Source organism: Heterodontus francisci, chromosome 11 (genome assembly GCF_036365525.1).
Source record: "Heterodontus francisci isolate sHetFra1 chromosome 11, sHetFra1.hap1, whole genome shotgun sequence".
NCBI lineage: Eukaryota > Metazoa > Chordata > Chondrichthyes > Heterodontiformes > Heterodontidae > Heterodontus > Heterodontus francisci.
The window spans coordinates 100,378,727-100,399,165 of record NC_090381.1 but is presented as its reverse complement, the minus strand read 5'-3'; the positions used below and the strand labels follow the sequence as shown (position 1 = coordinate 100,399,165).

The window sequence follows — 20,439 nt, the reverse complement described above, 5'->3', positions numbered from 1 at the left end:
ACTTTGCAATATCCTGGGTCATGAAAAGTGCTATTAAATGAAAGTCTTTCTCTCTTTATAAAAAGTGTGAACGGGACTGGGAGGAACATTCACTTGAAAATTGTGCTAGTCACCATATCAATTAACTGGAAATCTACAATCTTTTGTCAGATGTCTTCTCAAAGTTAACTGTCCTTGCTTATATATTTTTGAAGACTTACTTTTGAATATGAACTCTACCATGTTTCCACCCTTGGGAACAACATCTGCGTGAAAGTACCCAGTGCACAAAAGTAAGGAAGCTTTTCCTACAATTAAAAAAAAAGTGATTACAGAAAGATGCCCACTCTAATTCAAAAACTCACATCCTGCTCTCCACATACTTTCCAACTTCAGATCTTTTAGGAATTCTGGAAACGTGTCATTGCTTTACACTGTAGTCTTTATGCTCCGCGGCTTCTCATTAAATTATTCCCGGACAGACCAGACATTAGAATCATTAAATTTCGCAAGTTGTTAAGATAGCGGACCATAGAATTTCCAGACTGCGAGGAGATAAAAAAGGGCGACACGTTTCATCGTCTTCTGAGATGCTTAACAAAGCATGAAAATGAATGATGTTATTGTAGATCTTAACATCAATCACCCCAAATACAATAGGAAACAATATAGTTTTGTTTGCATTTCAGAGGTGACAAACAACTCTCCTGGCTGGGTTAACATAGTCACTTTCCATTAGTTAACACAAGAGGCAAAGTTGGAATTAAAATGTGGCCCTCAGTTGCTAAGCATTCAGGTCGCCTTGATATGGTGGTTAGATTCCCATTCATCAGCTGACAACAGCAAAATGAAAGAACTTTGGAAGACCGAAAAAAAGCTGATAATGGTGTTCAAAGGAGGGGGATAATTAGTGCTGCTGGCCTGTGCGGCTATGTGTGGAAACTTTCAGACTGCGGCAAAGTGAAGACTGTCACAGAAAATTGAAAACTCCTGTATACAAACTTGACCTGGACACTTCTGTAGGAAGCAGTTCCTTTGCAGTGCAGTGTATTGATGACAAAGGATTGCTACGATGAAAGCATTAAATAAGATGACTAAGGGCTCGAGAAAGAATGGAATCAATACTTTTGATTTAATCCATTCAGAAAGAAAGGTATTAAGTGCTACTCTCAAATTAACTGGTTATAAAGGGAGGGGTACATAAAATAAATGAACTTTGAGCCCTCCTGCCACTGAGTTAGGTATCCACTCCTTTCTAAAGCTACATTTGTGATTTTAGAAGGTTACTGTATTGGGTTAGATGACAACTTGCATGGAGATTTTAAAACTATCTTTAGACTATTTCAGAGAGAAAAGTATTTAAAAGATGTAAGAACCTTCCCCATCATCTTGATGCAGTGAGAAAGTATTACATGGTCCAGTTGGCCTATACTTTTATTTCACTAGATAGATTAGGTAGTTCTAAAAAGTGCACACACATAATAGGAGCAGGAACCAATTAGCGCTGGATTAACATTCATGGTTATTTACAGTTGCTTTTGTGCTTGTACTTGTGCTCTGACTTCCTAAAATTTCACAACCCAAAGAATTAGAAAAATGGGGCTGTTTAGATGTGAGGTGGAAGGAGGTGACTACAGGCTTTGTGTAGACACCACCTCTCTCATTATGCCCCCTCAATCAACACTCTGCACACAGGAAACCGCAATAAAGCCCATCTGCCACGGTTAATCTGCAGCCAAACTTGCGCCCATGTCTGTGCCCGTTACACTTCAGCCTTATTATTTTCTGATCCAAAGCTTCATCAGGGATCAGCCAAAGTCCATTAAAGTAAATAATAGCGAGAAATGACAGGCTTAGCCAGGATTCGAAGGAAGCTGAAGAACTGAAAGCTCTGATTAATAGAGAAAAGCATTAGGAGAAAAGGGGAGACAAAAATGACCTCAATCTGCTCCAGAGAATTCCTGAACCCTGGTTGTCAGGGCAAGTGCTACCATCTGAGCTGCTAGCAATCTTTGCATTTCCTTCACTTTGATGGAGCTGAAAATGAGGAACTCTTAAGGTTCGGCAAGGCCCCAGATCTCAGCTGGAGAACTGTCTGGAATCAACCTGTTGAGAAAATAGGCAGTGGTTATCGACATCTATCAATCCAGGACCCCACTTAAAAACTATTGACAGTTAAAGTTTTAATCACCTTTTGATATGTCAGAACTGTGCAATTAGTGGTTTCCTAAAATGCAGCAGAAATTTCAGATTTACACTTTACCTCAACTGTGACGAGTTCAATCCAACTGTTGCACAAAGAACTGATATAGCTAGGTCTTGATCATTTCAATTCCACAGATATTTTATGTATTTTATGTACAGGAAATGAGGGACTTTATGACTAAAAATTGGTATCACTCTGTGATTGGCCCAAATCCCAATCTGCAACTACTTTCTTTTATTTTACTAATTTCTCCCTCCAATTCGTCCCTCCTCTAAAAGGTGCTAACTCATAATTGCCTCCAGTTCCATGGGTACCAACCACCCATTGGTACTTTGCCCGAGTGGCCACTCTTCCTGCCTGAGCCTGGGCAGGAAGCTATCTGACCACATGGAACATCGCAGCCAAACCCAAAACTCAATGGATGTCCACAGACATGAATTCTCTACAATGGATCATTGTTCCTGTGCCCATTCCTCATGTAAGCTGATAAGAAGGTGGCAGTCAAAGCTCATCTCCAACCTTCACTCTGTGACACTATTGCCTTTTAAGCACTTGTGGCCAACTCACTCAATAAGACAAGGTTACTTTGCCTAAGGACTTATATGCCATCTCTAGCCTGTTGTTCCTGATAGACTGGGAGCATCAGGTGGTGGCAAGGCCAGAATTCCAGGTGCCAGCAACTGTTGAAGAGCTGCCAGTTGCCTGAGCACTACTGGCAGTCCTACCTGACATGGGAGGAGTGAGGAGATAATAGCGGTGGTTTGGTGGTGGGGGGAGAATGGGTGGTGGTTTGGTGGGGGGGCGGGGGATGGTGGTGCCAGAGGACCAGCCATAGCAATTGGTTTCCTGTTCATTATCCATTTCAAAGTGGGAGCAGGTGCTCCAGTCACATTATGGGGAGTTTCCCTAATTTAAGCATTTAAATTTAAATCGATGGCTCTAAAGCATCTTGCACACTATTTTCTTTTGTGCGGGCTCCCATCATATTTTTCACCATGTGGCTGTACTGGGCTGTGCTGACGATCCCAGATTTCCACACTTGACAATATGGAGATCAGGCTCCTGTTGCATTTAAGCATCTTGGCACCCAATATTGCATTATCAAAAACTTTGCCCATGGATTTGTTGCAAGAGCTGATCAGCAACCAGCAAGAGTAGAAAACCTGGCCATCTTTCCCCTTCCTAATGAAGGGGTGTTGCAACCTATTGCACAGCTCCCCACTGCTGCCCTGAGTTGAGATCAACCAACTCAGCAGAGACTTCAAATCAAACCTGGCATTCTCCTAGTATGTGTGATGGAGCTACTCACTCAAACTTTGTTATATTTTTGTTTTCTCCAAGAAGCCTAAGTTCTATGGTGTCACTGAAAATGGTGATAATCTGTGAGTATTTTGGAGCCTCGCCATAACCTCAGTCAATGTCATTCCAAGCTCAACTATCTGGACAGGTTACGAGGAGAAGGGGCATAAGATATATTAATTTCTGCTGCAGATACCTGATTTTGTGGCCTTTGTGTGGTATTTTGGTTGTTTTATGCTGTTGATAACTGCTTCACCATCCTAGGTGTTGGCCACATCTCAGTGATCATAAGAACATAGGAATAAAAGCAAAATACTGCAGATGCTGGAAATCTAAAATAAAAACAGAAAGTGCTGGAAATATTCAGCAGGTCTGACGGCATCTGTGAAACAGAGAAACAGAGTTAACGTTTCAAGTTGGATCTGACTGGGTTCTGAAGAAGAGTCATATCTGACTTGAAACATCAACTCTGTTCCTCTCACCCCAGATGCTGCCAGAGCTGCTGTGTATTTCCAGCACTTTCTGTTTTTATATAAGAACATAGGAACAGGGGAACGCCATTTAGCCCCTTGAGCCAGTTCCGATATTCAAAGAGATCATGGCTGATATGTGACCTAACTCCAAATACCCACCTTTGCCCCATATCCCTTAATACCTTTGGTTAACCAAAATCTATCAATCTCAGATTTAAAATTAACAATTGGTCTACCATTAACTGCCATTTGCAGAAGAGAGTTCCAAACTTCTACCACCCTTTCTGTGAAGAAGTGTCTCTTGACTTCAGTCCTGAAAGGTCTGGCTCTAACATTTAGGCTGTCCCCGAGTTCTAGACACCCCAACCAGCAGAAATTCTTTCTGTCTATCTACCCCTTAAGAACATGAAAGTTTAGATCAAATCACTCCTTACCTTCTAAATTCCAGGAACTACAACCCTAGTTTGTGTAATCTGTCCTAGTAATTTAACCCTTAGAGTGCAGGTATCATTATGGTATGTTGTGCTCCCTCCAAGGCCAATATTTCCTTTCTAATATGTGATGCCCAGAACTGAGCACAGTGTATCAAGTGTGGTCTAACTCGGGCTTTGTATAGCTGTAACATAACTTCTACCTCCTTGTATTCTAGTCCTCTAGCTATAAAGGCCAGCATTCCATTAGCCTTTTTGATTATTTTCTGTACCTGTCCATGATATTTTATGTATATATGTTCTTTTTCTTCTTTGGCCTCCTTGTCTCGAGAGACAATGGGTAAGTGCCTGGAGGTGGTCAGTGGCGTGTGGACCAGCGCCTGGAGTGGCTATAAAGGCCAATTCTATTTATGTACATTTTATGTACAGTATGTTACATTATTTTATGTAGATTACATTTTATGTACAGTTGGCAGCACTCTCGCCTCTGAGTCAGAAGGTTGTGGGTTCAAGTTCCACTTCAGGACTTGAGCACAACAATCTAAGCTATCATGCCAGTGCAGTACTGAGGGAGTGCTGCACTGTCAGGAGGTGCAGTCTTTCAGACGAGATGTAAAGCCAGGCCCTGGTCTTCCCTCATGGTGGACATAAAAGATCCAATGGCACAATTTTGAAGAAGAATAGGGAAGTTTTCCCTGGTGTCCTGGCCAATATTTATCCATCAATTAGCATGATAAAATGCATTATCTGGTCAATATCACATTGCTGTTTGTGGGACCTTGCTGCGCACAAATTGTCTGCCATGTTTCCTGCATTACAACAGTGACCACATTTCAAAAGTACTACATTGGTTGTAAACTGCTTTGGGACATCTGGAGGTCTCATTTTTTCCATTTGGTCATCTGCCTTTGTGCCTTTCCGTTAGATCCTTTATAAATATGGCACATTGATGTTCCCATGCAGAATCCACCTCTGCCTAAGTTTCTTAGAATGCTTGTGGGTGATCGATCTCTAAGGCTGCACCTCCTGATCAACATACCCAGAGGTGGGGAAAATGCACTCGATTGAGGAATAGTACTAGAAGAAAAGTTGTTTTCCAAAAGGAAGCAGTTACACACTTATACCACGTGCAGTAAGTGGACCTACAGTCCACACCCACCATTCTGCCACTGGATGTTAAGGTCTCAACTCCTTTAACATGAATGCCAGGTGTTTATTCCAGGCTGTCATTAGGTATTCTGTAGCATAAGACAAACAAGCATTGAGTGAGTCACAGATGGAGAGCTGGTAGCACCATCTCAAAGAATTGCACATAGCCATATTTACTTCCTTGCTCAAAGCCATTATGGAGATCAACAGGAAAGGATACCACTCTCTCAATGTCTAGTCCATTTGTAGCCAGCCAGACACGACCATGCAACTGAATGCAGGCTCTGATACTGAGGCTCCTTGAGCTTCTACACACTCCAGGATGGACTGTAGTGCTGAAAACCCATCCATCAAGGTCCCACACGAGTCTAGTAAACTTCCCCACTAGACCAGACATCCGAAAACTGAAAAACTACCCAACAGATTTGTGTATCTTGCAGAAAGCCCAAAATGTTGCTAGCTAACCTGTTCGATATTTACTGCTCATACAGATGATACGGCCAGGTGAGGAGGAGGTCTCAGGCTCTCCTCTTGCCCCTTCCTCTTATTTGACCTCAACAGGGTTTATTCCTTTTAAACAGTGATTATGCTTACCACCTCTGAGTGTTTTATCTTTTTCCTTTACTGTGATTGAGAAAGAACCTATTGGACAGGTTTTCTTGAGTTGAAACAAGAAAGAAGTAAGTTTATTATACTTAACACTCTAACCCAATTTAAAAATACGCTACACATTCATGCACACATTCACACGAGAATCATACACACACAATAGATTACAGGAGGGAAAATAGATTTGATGATTGGATTAAAGTTCAGAATAAATGGAACTTAAATCCAGTAGTGTTCGGCTGAAGCTGTATTCTTGAAGTCCTCACTGGTCAAAGTGCACTTTGATTGGCTTGCTTTGCTCAGGGTTGCTTGAAGGCAGAATGTGGAGTTGGTTCTCTTCCCCCTGTCGCTGGCTGTAGCGGTCGATAGGCTTGGAGGGTCCCAGTCGCAGATGGTTTTAACTTGATGTTTTCTGGGGAGAGAGAGAGAAGAGTGAGAGAGAGGGAGGGGAGCAGCAACCTTCTCAGCTGCTGTCCACTCGGTTGCTGCCTGTCTGCTTGTCTGTAACAAATGGTCACATGGTTCTCTCACATGGGAACACCACCACCTGCAAGTTCCCCTCCAAGTCACACACCATCCTGACGGAACTGTATCGCCGTTCCTTCACTGTCGCTGGGTCAAAATCCTGGAACTCCCTTCCTAACAGCACTGTGGGTATACCTACCCCAAATGGACTGCAGCGGTTCAAGAAGGCAGCTCACCACCACCTTCTCAAGGGCAATTAGGGATGGGCAATAAATGCTGGCCTGGCCAGTGACGCCCACATCCCATGAATGAATTAAAAAAAAAAACTCCCCTTTGTTTTTAATGAGATCCAAAGTCTAAAACCCAAAACTTTTCATAGGTGGGGTTGGCAGTGTTTATCCCCTGGAGGATGTCTCCACTTATGAATGCCTCAAGATGGTTTGGAATGTCCTGCTAATGAAGGTGATCTGGCTAATCTACTCAGTTAGCCAAAGCATTGTTCTGGCTAGGCTTCTTGTTTGACTTTTTGTCTCCAGTTTAATCTCCTGGTATTTCAAATGTAATTGCAGTGGCCATCTTGGCTGCTGTTTTTTACTTTTAAAAGTTAACTTGTAAGATTTTTTCCATTAAGAGTCTAAGGTAAGTTTCCAACCGATGAAATTAATATTTTCCATTTGGCATATAGGGTTTTTCTGACACAGATCAAGCCTTCCAACAACCTTGCATTGTATCTCATGCGTACATATACCTCACCTTCAAGAAGCAAATATCTTCCAAGATCAAAACACTTCAAGTCACTGTAATGGTAGTTACTTACTGGCATCCAGGTTGATATGCAGGTTGTACGCATGCCTATCACTATGCATGTGCTCCTTCAACCTCCCAGCAATTCAAGGAAACCTTCCGACTGGGAAGCACAATAGGATGGCATCTCAAGAGCACAATTGCAATCTGGAGAAAGGCCTCCTTGGTCAAGCGTAGATGGTGAATCATATCTTCTCTGAATCATAGTTCTTGTGGAATCTTTGAAACCACTTACTTGGGCATATCAGAGGAGATATGTAACCCAGCTCAGGTACAGACAGACCACCCTCTAATCATTCCTCTGGAACTCCTCCTTGTCCTCTAGCACCTGGAGAGCAAGAGGAATTCCAAAGGGATACCCATTCTATGCTTCAAAGTGTAACTCTAAGCGGAGAGTAACTCTCCAAAATGGTAGGTTCAGTCAGAGATAAATATGTAAAAATCACCAGGAAATTGTCTGGAAGATAATGCAAGGTACAGAAAGATCACAATAACTAACACAAATGTGCCTCCATTGTTATTGGTAAAAGCACAGCTTTTAAGAAGTTTTGGGCTACAGTCTGGAAAGTCAGGCTCAAAATGTACTTATTGGAGCAAACCACTGAGAAATACTGGACAGGGAAGGTCCACCCTCATTAGAATATTTTTCAAAGGTCTAATGAGACTCCCACTGTCGAGCAGCAGCAGGCTCCTACTCTGATGAAAGGTCACGACCTGAAACGCTAACTCTGTTTCTCACTCCACAGATGTTGCCAGACCTGCTGAGTATTTCCAACATTTTCTGTTTTTGATTCAGATTTCCAGCATTCGCAGTATTTCGCTTTTGTGTCCTAGTTCTCCACTGCTGCTTAAGTCAGAAGATACCAGGCAGTGTGCTCTTGGCACATTTCCAGTGCAGAGTTGTCACCCTTTCTTGTGCTCCTCCTCCACTCCGCCACCCCACCCTGCTCCTGGCACACACCCGCTCCCCCACCTGACCTTGTGGCTGACACATCCTTGCGCCACAGTGATGGAAAATCTCCCCTTCAGTTGAGAGTGCTTCAGAAACACAAGTGTCAGCTGGAGCTATGAGCAAAATCACAGTGTGCCCCAGATGTGATACAGAGGCACATCTGGAAGGCTCATCAGTAGCAAACACTGAAATTAGGTCAGTGTCAGCTTTAAGCACCAGCTAAGAATCATGTTACTCTGAAAAAGCATTGGACATAATTGTCCCGCATGTATCAATTAAGGCTATTTGGGTGGCACATGGACGGTAATTACCTGCAATTACTGTCCCAGTGCAAATACACCCATAGTAATTTAAGCTATCCCAATGGCACACTGAGTGTAATTATTCAAATTAACTGCGTAACATTAGGAAATGAACTCCATGGCCTTTGGTAAAAGGTTAGACTTTTCAGTAAGCATATTTTAGGAAGCTCCTTTCAATGATGTCTGTTTGCTCTGAAGAGAGTTTGCGATTGCCCTACATCTAGCGCGAGATGAAACATTTGCCTCCTTCAGAGTTTACTCTTTACACGGCCTTCAAGATGTATGAAATTGCTGGGTTGGCTATTTTCTTTTAACTTTTCAGTTCATATTGTTGATGCTGAAACTAGCAGTGATATTACAACAATTACTAAAATACAATCCTAATCTACGCAACTCTCTAAAAATATGAACATTTAAATACTTGACCATCATTCACTGCATCTTCCTCTTCTCTATCAATTCAATTACTATCTTTCCTCTTACTATATATCTATCTAATCAAACCCAATCTAACCCATTTTATAGGGTTGATTACCTGATCGGGTGCTTCTGATGAGGCGTTGTGCTTGTTGAGAGCACTGGTTGGAAAGTTGTGCGTTGCAGCCTCTGATTTTCCATTCATTCATTTAAATACTCCAAGGACTGAAGGCCCAGGGATTCCCAGCCAGTGCTGACTGTAAGAGCCACTTCTTGCCCGGAGTACACAATCTCAGAATCAATTCCTCTATCTGGTATGTTAAATGGTAACTTCAATAGACTGCACTGACCTTGGTTTCCCTGCTTCTTGGATTATAAACTAGGCACAGGAATTTGGACTCACTTGTGACAGTATAGTCATGGCCTGCCTTTATTCACACTGCCACTGTACTTTTACCCTAGTCAACACATGCCAGAATACACTATATTGGACCAGAATTTGCTAAAGCAGGGCTGACACTTCTGTGCGTACTCATGCTGTACTCACCTCATTTGCTGTTTGTGGGATCTTACAGTGCCTGCATTGGATGCTGCCTTTCCCTATATAACAACAGTGACTGTACTTTAACGTCATTCATTAATTGTGGAACCCTTTGAGTTATCCTGAGCATGTGAAATGCATTATATAAAACTTAAGTTCTTTCTTTCTATATGTATTCTTTGTGTCATTCGTGCCACACAGTTTGATGGCCTTCCATAATTGACACTTTCATTTTGCTGCTCTTTGTGCCTTTTGTTTCTTCCCTCTGTTTTCTCAAGTTGAACTGTAGCAGTGTTTGTAAAACTATGACCTTAAAAAAATATTGGTGGGGGCAGGGGAAACAAATGCAGAGTATACAGGTAATCAGATGTTTGCATCAACACAAGGAAAGTTCCTCTTGTCACTTCATCTGGAGGTATGTAATGCTGATACTAAAGAAAAAAAAAGAGAGAAGTATGAGGCTCCCACTTGCTTATCCTTAACAAGTGAATCAATGCAAAGCCCAAAACAGTTTATCTTTCAAACTCGAATTTCTCTTCCTTTCATTTGTTCTTTCCTCCATTCAAAACTGAGATTGATAGATTTTTGCTGGACAAGGATATAAAGAGTTACAGACCAAGAGTTAAGGTACAGATCAGCCAGGATCTAATTGACAAGTTGGATGGCTGACTCCTGTTCCATTCCCTCATGCTGACTTTCAATCTTCTCGCCCTCTCACGTTTGTCTCTTTCAGGCTCCCTGAAAGGCAGCAAACTTTTGAAATTTGGTTAGAAACAAGTCTGAGCTCTATGCTGCAGCCCACTGAGTTTAAAAAGTTCATCTATTATTCATACCATCAATAGAAAACATAATCATTGGGGAAATTAATTAGCAAACATGTGTTTACTAGCAGACTTGGTGGGGCACAGTGGGGATGTGTGGTGTTAGCAAGCATCAGAAGCCCCTATAGGCTCTGTCTGATTTTGACCTTTCATTATGGGGATGACAGACAATTTGTTTTGAAATGAATTTTGATTGTCTGAACCTGTATTCAAATCTGTGTGTAGTCTAGGCTCTATAATTCGGTGAATATTTGAAGCCATTTATTTCGATCAAAGATCTGTTGCTTGACATGTTCCCTCTGCTGTTGAGCATTGGTGGTAAGCAGGAGAGGGGGTGCATGGGGCTCAGATACTTGGAGGAGTCTTGTTGTTTCATTGAGAGTTCACTGCCTGGAACTTGCTGTACTGGTAATTAGATTAGAGATACAGCACTGAAACAGGCCCTTCGAGTCTGTGCCGAACATCAACCACCCATTTATACTAATCCTACACTAATCCCATATTCCTACCAAACATCCCCACCTGTCCCTATATTTCCCTACCACCTACCTATACTAGTGACAATTTATAATGGCCAATTTACCTATCAACCTGCAAGTCTTTTGGCTTGTGGGAGGAAACCGGAGCACCCGGAGAAAACCCACGCAGACACAGGGAGAACTTGCAAACTCCACACAGGCAGTACCCGGAATTGAACCCGGGTCCCTGGAGCTGTGAGGCTGCGGTGCTAACCACTGCGCCACTGTGCCGCCCTAGCAGGAGAATCACACGTCAGGTGCATAAAGGTTTCTTAAAGGAAGCTACTGAGGTTGAGGCTCCTGCCCTGTGTCTTCCACAGTTTATTCCTATTGTTGCTGAGTGCCAAATGTATGCAATTTTGAAGTTTTCTTCTAGCCTTCTGAATTGAATTTTGTAAATGGCCAATTAGGATTCTGCCTGAGCTACAATACCGAAAAAGCTCTTATTAAAGTCACAAATGACATTCTATGTGACTGTGACAAAGGTAATCAATCCTTCCTCATCCTCTTGACCTGTGATCTAAGCCTCATTCATGCCTTCCTTACCTCTAGACTTGACTATTCCAATGCACTCCTGACTGGCGTCCCACATTCTGCACTCCTTAAACTTAAGGCCATCCAAAATTCTGCTGCCTGTGCCTTAGCTCACACCAAGTCCTGTCCCCCTCTCACTCCTGTGCTCGCTGACCTACATTGGCTCCCAGTCAAGCAACATCTTGATTTTAAAAATCTCATCCTTATTTTCAAATCCCTTCATGGCCTCACCCCTCCCTATTTCTGTCACCTCCTCTAGGCCCACAACCCTCGAGAATTCTGAGCTCCTCTAATTCTGGTCTCTTGTGCATCCCCAATTTTAATCACTCCACCATTGGTAGCCACACTTCCAGTTGCCTAGGCCCTAAGCTCTGGAATATATTCCCTACACCTCTCCACCTTTCTACTTCACTCTCTGCCTTTAAGATATTCCTTAAAACCTACCTCTTTGACCAAGCTTTTTGGCCATCTGACCTAATATTTTCTTATATGGCTCGGTGTCACATTTTGTTTTATAATGCTCCTGTGAAGCTCCTTGGGATGTTTTATTACGTTAAAGGTTCTATATAAATATAAGTTGTAGTCGGCGGCTGCAGTCTTTGACATGGTTGACCACACCATCCTCCTCCATAAGCTTGTAGTCATTCAAAGGTCTGCTCCCCATTTCTTAACTCGCACCAAGTCCTGATCACCCATCACCCCTGTGCTCACTCACCTACATTGGCTCCTGGTCAAGCAAGGGGAAGGTTGTGATTTCAAAATTCCCATCCTTGCTTCCAAATCCCTCCATGGTCTCGCCCCTCCCTATCTCTGTAACCTCCTCCAACCCTACAAACCTATGAGATAACTGTGCTGCTCTAATTCTGGCCTGTTGACCATCACTGATTTTAATCGCTCCACCATTGGTGACTGTGCCTTCAGCTGCCAAAGCCCTAAGTAAAAACAGAAAATTCTGGAAATACTCAGCAGGTCGGGCAGCATCTGTGGAGAGAGAAGCAGAGTTAATGTTTCAGGTCTGCGACCTTTCGCCAGAACCCAGCCAAGGCCCTAAGCTCTGGAATACCCTCCCTAAACATCTCTGCCTCTCTACCTCTTTTTCTTCCTTTAAGATGCTCCTTAAAACCTATCTCTTTGACCAAGCTTTTAGTCATCTGCCCTAATATCTCCTTATGTAGCTTGTGTGATATTTTGGTTTATAATGCTCCTGTGAAGCGCCTTTGGCTGCTTTATTACATTAAAGATACCATATAAATACAAGTGGATTTTGTTGCTGTTGTTGTTGGAGTCACTTGAGTGGGCCTGTGCTATTGCCCTGAGGGATCATTGCATAATCTTGGAAAATTCTGGCCATTATCCTGTTTTTGGGCATGTCCAGTGATCCGTGTGGAGCAGAATCCTGTGTAGTTAGGAGGCATTGAAACCATGCACTATGGCTATTTCAAACCAATTCTCCAGCATGTACAATCCAGACATGATAGAGTACTGTACATTGGTCTCTATAATACATTCATAGCATTTGCTAGTGAAACAATGGCCACTTTAAGGTCTTAGGTACATGGGGATCATACTGTCGTGGGCCCTGGAGTTTCCAAGCTCTCCATTATGGCCAGAAGGTCCGATACCTAAAGTACATCATGTGGGAATACACTTACCTTGTCAAGTGCCCATACAATTTCTTCAAATTTCACAAACCATGCACTGGGGGTATTATACACACCTGCAAGAAGTGGACACAACCCAAGATCTCCAAACAATGCCACTCATCTAGTCAGGCTCTTGTTGAGCAAGACCGCTGACACAGCAGCTTCAAAGTGAGCGAACCAGCCACTAGGTCAGCCACCTCTCACCCAGGAATAGGTTAGAAGACCAATGGTCCATCTAGCATAGAAATACCATGGTTCCATTCCAGAGACTTGAGCACAAAATCTCCAGAGCAGTACTGAGGGAGTCATATTTAGTTCTTTCTTTCTTTGATACCCCTGTATCCCATTTATTGTCAAGAATCTGTCTGGTTCCTTCTTGACACCCATTAAGATTTCTTGTTTGACCACCCATGCCAGTAATCTGTTCTACATACTTACCACCCATTTAGTAAAATAATGCACCTCCTATTTTCTTTTGACATCCTTAATTTGTAAATATGATACCTTGTACTTTAATCTTGTACACGGCAAAAAAACCTCTTTGGTGCCAATTTGTCCAAATCGTTAGTGAATTTAAATTCTTCTACATGATCAAAAATTAGTGCTAGACCAGTTAGGAGTGAACGCAAGAAACAATTTTCACACAAAGGGTCGTGGAAATCTGCAACTCTCTCCTCCAAATGGCTGTAGATGCTGGGTTCATTGAAATATTCCAAACTGAGATTGATAGATTTTTGTTAAACAAGGGTATCAAGGCAAGTAAATGGAGTTGGGATACAGATCAGTAATTGAAATGATTGACTAGAACATGGTTAAGGAACTGAATGCCTACTTCCATTCCCTATGTTTTCTATTTTTCCCAGTTGCTACGACCAGGTGAGGAAGGTGTCTAGGGGTCTTTTCAGCCTTCAGTTGGTCTTATTGTAACAGGGTTTAATTTTTAAACACAGTGTTTTGAGCTCCCCCTTGGTGAATCCTTGTTCACCACCTTCCAATTATTCTTCTTTTGGGCCTCCTTATCTCGAGAGACAATGGATACGCGCCTGGAGGTGGTCAGTGGTTTGTGAAGCAGCGCCTGGAGTGGCTATAAAGGCCAATTCTGGAGTGACAGGCTCTTCCACAGGTGCTGCAGAGAAATTTGTTTGTTGGGGCTGTTGCACAGTTGGCTCTCCCCTTGCGCCTCTGTCTTTTTTCCTGCCAACTACTAAGTCTCTTCGACTCACCACAATTTAGCCCTGTCTTTATGGCTGCCCGCCAGCTCTGGCGAATGCTGGCAACTGACTCCCACGACTTGTGATCAATGTCACACGATTTCATGTCGCGTTTGCAGACGTCTTTATAACGGAGACATGGACGGCCGGTGGGTCTGATACCAGTGGCGAGCTCGCTGTACAATGTGTCTTTGGGGATCCTGCCATCTTCCATGCGGCTCACATGGCCAAGCCATCTCAAGCGCCGCTGACTCAGTAGTGTGTATAAGCTGGGGATGTTGGCCGCTTCAAGGACTTCTGTGTTGGAGATATAGTCCTGCCACCAGATGCCAAGTATTCTCCGAAGGCAGCGAAGATGGAATGAATTGAGACGTCGCTCTTGGCTGGCATACGTTGTCCAGGCCTCGCTGCCGTAGAGCAAGGTACTGAGGACACAGGCCTGATACACTCGGACTTTTGTGTTCCGTGTCAGTGCGCCATTTTCCCACACTCTCTTGGCCAGTCTGAACATAGCAGTGGAAGCCTTACCCATGCGCTTGTTGATTTCTGCATCTAGAGACAGGTTACTGGTGATAGTTGAGCCTAGGTAGGTGAACTCTTGAACCACTTCCAGAGCGTGGTCACCAATATTGATGGATGGAGCATTTCTGACATCCTGCCCCATGATGTTCGTTTTCTTGAGGCTGATGGTTAGGCCAAATTCATTGCAGGCAGACGCAAACCTGTCGATGAGACTCTGCAGGCATTCTTCAGTGTGAGATGTTAAAGCAGCATCGTCAGCAAAGAGGAGTTCTCTGATGAGGACTTTCCGTACTTTGGACTTCGCTCTTAGACGGGCAAGGTTGAACAACCTGCCCCCTGATCTTGTGTGGAGGAAAATTCCTTCTTCAGAGGATTTGAACGCATGTGAAAGCAGCAGGGAGAAGAAAATCCCAAAAAGTGTGGGTGCGAGAACACAGCCCTGTTTCACACCACTCAGGATAGGAAAGGGCTCTGATGAGGAGCCACCATGTTGAATTGTGCCTTTCATATTGTCATGGAATGAGGTGATGATACTTAGTAGCTTTGGTGGACATCCGATCTTTTCTAGTAGTCTGAAGAGACCACGTCTGCTGACGAGGTCAAAGGCTTTGGTGAGATCAATGAAAGCAATGTAGAGGGGCATCTGTTGTTCACGGCATTTCTCCTGTATCTGACGAAGGGAGAACAGCATGTCAATAGTCGATCTCTCTGCACGAAAGCCACACTGTGCCTCAGGGTAGACGCGCTCGGTCAGCTTCTGGAGCCTGTTCAGAGCGACTCGAGCAAAGACTTTCCCCACTATGCTGAGCAGGGAGATTCCACGGTAGTTGTTGCAGTCACCGCGGTCACCTTTGTTTTTATAGAGGGTGATGATGTTGGCATCGCGCATGTCCTGGGGTACTGCTCCCTCGTCCCAGCACAGGCATAGCAGTTCATGTAGTGCTGAGAGTATAGCAGGCTTGGCACTCTTGATTATTTCAGGGGTAATGCTGTCCTTCCCAGGGGCTTTCCCGCTGGCTAGGGAATCAATGGCATCACTGAGTTCCGATTTGGTTGGCTGTATGTCCAGCTCATCCATGACTGGTAGAGGCTGGGCTGCATTGAGGGCAGTCTCAGTGACAGCATTCTCCCTGGAGTACAGTTCTAGGTAGTGCTCAACCCAGCGGTCCATCTGTTTGCGTTGGTCAGTGATTATGTCCCCCGATTTAGATTTGAGGGGGGTGATCTTCTTGATGGTTGGCCCAAGAGCTCTCTTCATGCCATCATACATTCCTCTGATGTTTCCGGTGTCTGAGGCCAGCTGAATATGACTGCATAGGTGTTGCCAGTAGTCGTTTGCGCAACGCCTAGCTGTTCTTTGTGCAGTACTTCTGGCTGCTTTAAGTGCTGCAGATGTTAAATCGCTGGGGGCTTTCTTGTAGTTCAAAAGTGCAATGCGCTTAGCGGCTATGACAGGTTCCAGCTCTTCATTATGAGATTGAAACCAGTCTGCATTTCTCTTCGCACTTTTGCCGTAGGTGGTCAAAGCTGACTCATAGATGGCGTCTCTGATGTGGGCCCACTTGGTCTCAGCATCCCCTGTGGGAGTGTTTTGAAGGGCTGTTACAAGTGAATTTAGAAATTTTTGTAACAGCTGTGGGTGAGAAATTCTGCTCGTGTTGATGCGCGGGTGGCCCTTCTGCTTGGAATGATGCAACTTCTTTGGTCTGAGTCTAACCTTGCTGCACACCAGGGAGTGGTCGGTGTCGCAGTCCGCACTGTGGAAGCTGCGTGTGATTTGAACACTGTTTAAGGCGGCTCGCCTTGTGACAATGAGGTCTAGCTGGTGCCAACGACGTGATCTTGGGTGCCTCCATGAAACCTGGTGACAGGGTTTAGTGTGAAAGAACGAGTTGGTGATGCAGAGGTTATGATAGGTACACAACTCAAGCAGTCTCTGCCCGTTCTCATTCATCCTTCCAACGCCATAGCGCCCAAGGCAGGAGGGCCATGAGTCATGGTCGGCCCCAACCCTGGCATTAAAGTCCCCCAGCAGGAATAGGTGTTCGGTGTTGGGGATGCTGCTAATGATGTTATGGAGTTGTTCATAGAACTGGTCTTTAGCTTCAGGTGCGGAACAGAGTGTTGGAGCATAGATGCTGAGTAGGTGTACTGGACCAGAGGTGGTGAGCAGTCGGATGGACAGTATGCGTTCCGAGCCATTTGAGGGAGGCTCTATCATGCTGAGCAAGGAGTTTCTGATGGCGAAGCCCACTCCATGCTGTCTTGGTTCTTCAGGATCCCTGCCCTGCCAGAAGAAGGTGTAGTCTTGCTCTGCTAGAGAGCCACTCGCGGGGAGGCGAGTCTCCTGAAGTGCTGCAATGTCCACATTGAGTCTACTGAGCTCGTTGTTAATGATGGCGGTCTTCCGAGAATCGTTGATTTGTGTAAGGTCTTCCGACAGGCCAGGACACATAGTTCTGACGTTCCAGCTTGCAAAGCGAAGGGCTGGTACCTTCTTTCCTTTTTTCATGTTGTTTGGTGTGGTGTATCAGTCCACCTTTCGGGCAATGACCCTGAGCTCCAAGCACCCATTGAAGCAGGCAGACTGTGGCGGGACAGAACCTTATTGACCGGGGGCTGCCCGGTTTGAGGCGGGCGGTAGCTGTCCAGTGAGGTGCAATGACCTCTCCCACCGACTTCCAATTATAAGGCAAAGAAATGAGCATAAACAGGCTTTCTTAGGTTTCAAGAAGAAAAATGAAATTTATTAAACCTTAAACTTAAACTCTAATTCGGTTAACGCCTATGGATATACGCCACACCCCACGCTAGCATGCATACGCGATATGCACATGCAAATAGGGACAGAAAAGAGAAGAAAAATAAAATGGAGAGGTTTGAGGCAATATCAGAAGAGTTTCTTGTTATTGTGCTTCAAGCTCACTTTTTTCCTTTTGAAGGTAATTCTTGCTTTTCATTGGGGCCCAGTATTCTTCTTAAACCTTATTCACTGCAGGAGACGTTTCTCTCTTGGGGTTCATATGTCTTCAATGGTTTCCGATGCTGGTGAGAGCGAGATGAGAGCAGACAGGAGAGAGAAGTTTCCAGTCCAGGAGAAAACAGCTTACTGAGTTTTAAACTCTGTGACAAGTTCGAATTCAAAAAACACCAACTGCCAGTTAGTCATGTGACTAAACTGGTCTGACCAGGTCTTCTGTGTATCGGGGAAGCAGTGACTGGTTCCTTTGTTCCAACACTGTCTGCTAGTATGCAAAAAAGTTCTTTCTGGCGAGGGGCTTTGCAATTCCTTGTGATAGGCCCTCTTTTCTTCCCCACAACAATTTTAAGTTTTAATGTTCATGTGCGAAATAATGTGTGCCTCATTCTTGGCAGGTGGGGGCCTGCATGACACCTCCACACCCAGGGGAATGAAATGCGATTTGAAAAAAAACGCGCATTTCATTGCAAGGTTTGAGAGAAATATAACATACAGAAGGAAAAACCATGCATTTCCTTCATTCATTTCCATTCCTTCATCAATCTTAAAGCCTATTAAAATTGTCTTTTCTGGGTGCCAGTGCTGCTTTAATTTCCCGTTTTTGGCATCAAGTAGCCACATGGTTCTTTGCGGAAGCTTTTCTTCAGTTTGCCCATTGCCATGACTGTTAAGGTAACTTTTGTTTCAGGAGATGTAGTAGTGGCAGGTATATCTTGAACTCTCTTTCAGTGTTTTGCTGAGTCATGCAAAGACTTTTACTTTCAGGGGATGGGTGGTTCCCTTTTCCTCTGACTGTAGGGGAGGATTCTTTGTTTAAACTCCCTTTTGTTCTCTGGAACATTCCTGCCTGCACTTCGACTAGGTGAGGCATCACCCTCACAGTTTCTCTGCTCCCTAGAGATCACTCTTTGTCTCTGCATATTTCTGTAAATGCCGTTATCAACTCTGGTGGGATGCTTCTAGAGTCTGTATTTACAAAGGAGGATGTGGGGTCTAACTTTTCACATTTTTCGGGGTTGGCTGACCGGACAGTAAGGGTTTTCATCTGGCATTCCTCCCAGACTTCCTTTTACCTGCCTCCTTGGTCACCTTTTCCCCTTCTCTTTCTAAACTTTTGCCAGCCGTGTGCCTCCCTGTCCCCTTTTGTTCTCGGCGGGGGCTTACAGTTCACCAGCCCTTTGCTGGACGGTCCTCCTAACACCGGTGCAGGATTTAGGGGTGCAGGTTTCACTGCAGGTTGGCGTTTCCCCTTAACCTGGCACATGTGGCAACTCCTGCAGTACTCCACCACATCTTTGTGGAGTTTTGGCCAGTCAAACTGCTGTCTTATGTGGGCTTTGGTCTTTCGTATACTGCCATCTACAGTTACTGTAGTCTCATGGGCCCTTCTTAATATTTCTCCCCGGTACCTCTGTGGCAGCACTAACTGGTGAACTACTGCCTGCTCCTTGCTCTCAGGTCTGTGATGAGAACTCCATTTCCTCATCAGTAGCTCATTCTTTAAATAGTAGCAATCAAGGACTCCCTTGGAGCCTTGGTGCGTTGCTGCAGTGCATCTTGTAGATGGTACACACTGCTGCCACTGGGCGTCAGTGGTGGAAGGAGTGAATGTTTGTGGATGGGGTGCCAATCAAGCGGACTGCTTTGTCCTGGATGGTGTCGAGCTTCTTGAGTGTTGTTGGAGCTGCACCCATCCAAGCAAGTGGAGAGTATTCCATCACACTCCTGACTTGTGCCTTGTAGATGGTGGACAGGCTTTGGGGAGTCAGGAGGTGAGTTACTTGCCTCAGGATTCCTAGCCTCTGACCTGCTCTTGTAGCCATGGTATTTATATGACTATTCCAGTTCACTTTCTGGTCAATGCTAACCCCTAGGATGTTGATAGTGGGGGATTCAGTGATGATAATGCCGTTGAATGTCATGGGGAGATGGTTAGATTCTCTCTTGTTGGAGATGGTCACTGCCTGGCACTTGTGTGGCGCAAATGTTACTTTCCACTTATCAGCCCAAGCCTGGATATTGTCCAAGTCTTGCTGCATTTCTACATGGACTGCTTCAGTATCTGAGGAGTCACAAATGGAGCTGAACATTGTGCAACCATCAGCGAACATCCCCACTTCTGACCTTATGATTGAAGGAAAGTCATTGATGAAGCAGCTGAAGATGATTGTGCAGAGGTCACTACCACGAGGAACTGCTGCAGTGATGTCCTGGAGCTCAGATGATTGACCTCCAACAACCACAACCATCTTCCTTTGCGCTAGGTATGACTCCAGCCAGCGGAGCGTTTTCCCCCTGATTTCCATTGAACTCAGTTTTGCTAGGGCTCCTTGATGCCAAGGGCAGTCACTCTCACCTCACCTCTTGAGTTCAGCTCTTTTGTCCATGTTTGAACCAAGGCTGTAATGAGGTCAGGAGCTGAGTGGCCCTGGCAGAACCCAAGCATAGCATCACTGAGCAGGTTATTGCTAAGCAAGTACCACTTGATGGCACTATTGATGATACCTTCCATCACTTTACTGATGATTGAGAGTAGGCTGATGGGGCGGTAATTGGCCAGGTTGGACTTGTCCTGCTTTTTGT

At 44.4% G+C, this 20,439-nt stretch overlaps 1 long non-coding RNA gene across 1 annotated transcript in view; it reads right to left on the bottom strand.

Annotated features, from left to right (window-relative positions):
• Window positions 1–297: 297 nt before the first annotated feature.
• Window positions 298–20,439, bottom strand: part of LOC137374939 (uncharacterized) — a 62,929-nt gene continuing 42,787 nt past the window's right edge. Inside the window, exons 2-3 of the long non-coding RNA XR_010975924.1 lie at window positions 6,366–6,558; window positions 298–2,085 (exon numbers count right to left, since the gene is read on the bottom strand). This is a non-coding gene — a long non-coding RNA (uncharacterized lncRNA). The remainder of the gene's footprint in view (window positions 2,086–6,365; window positions 6,559–20,439) is intronic.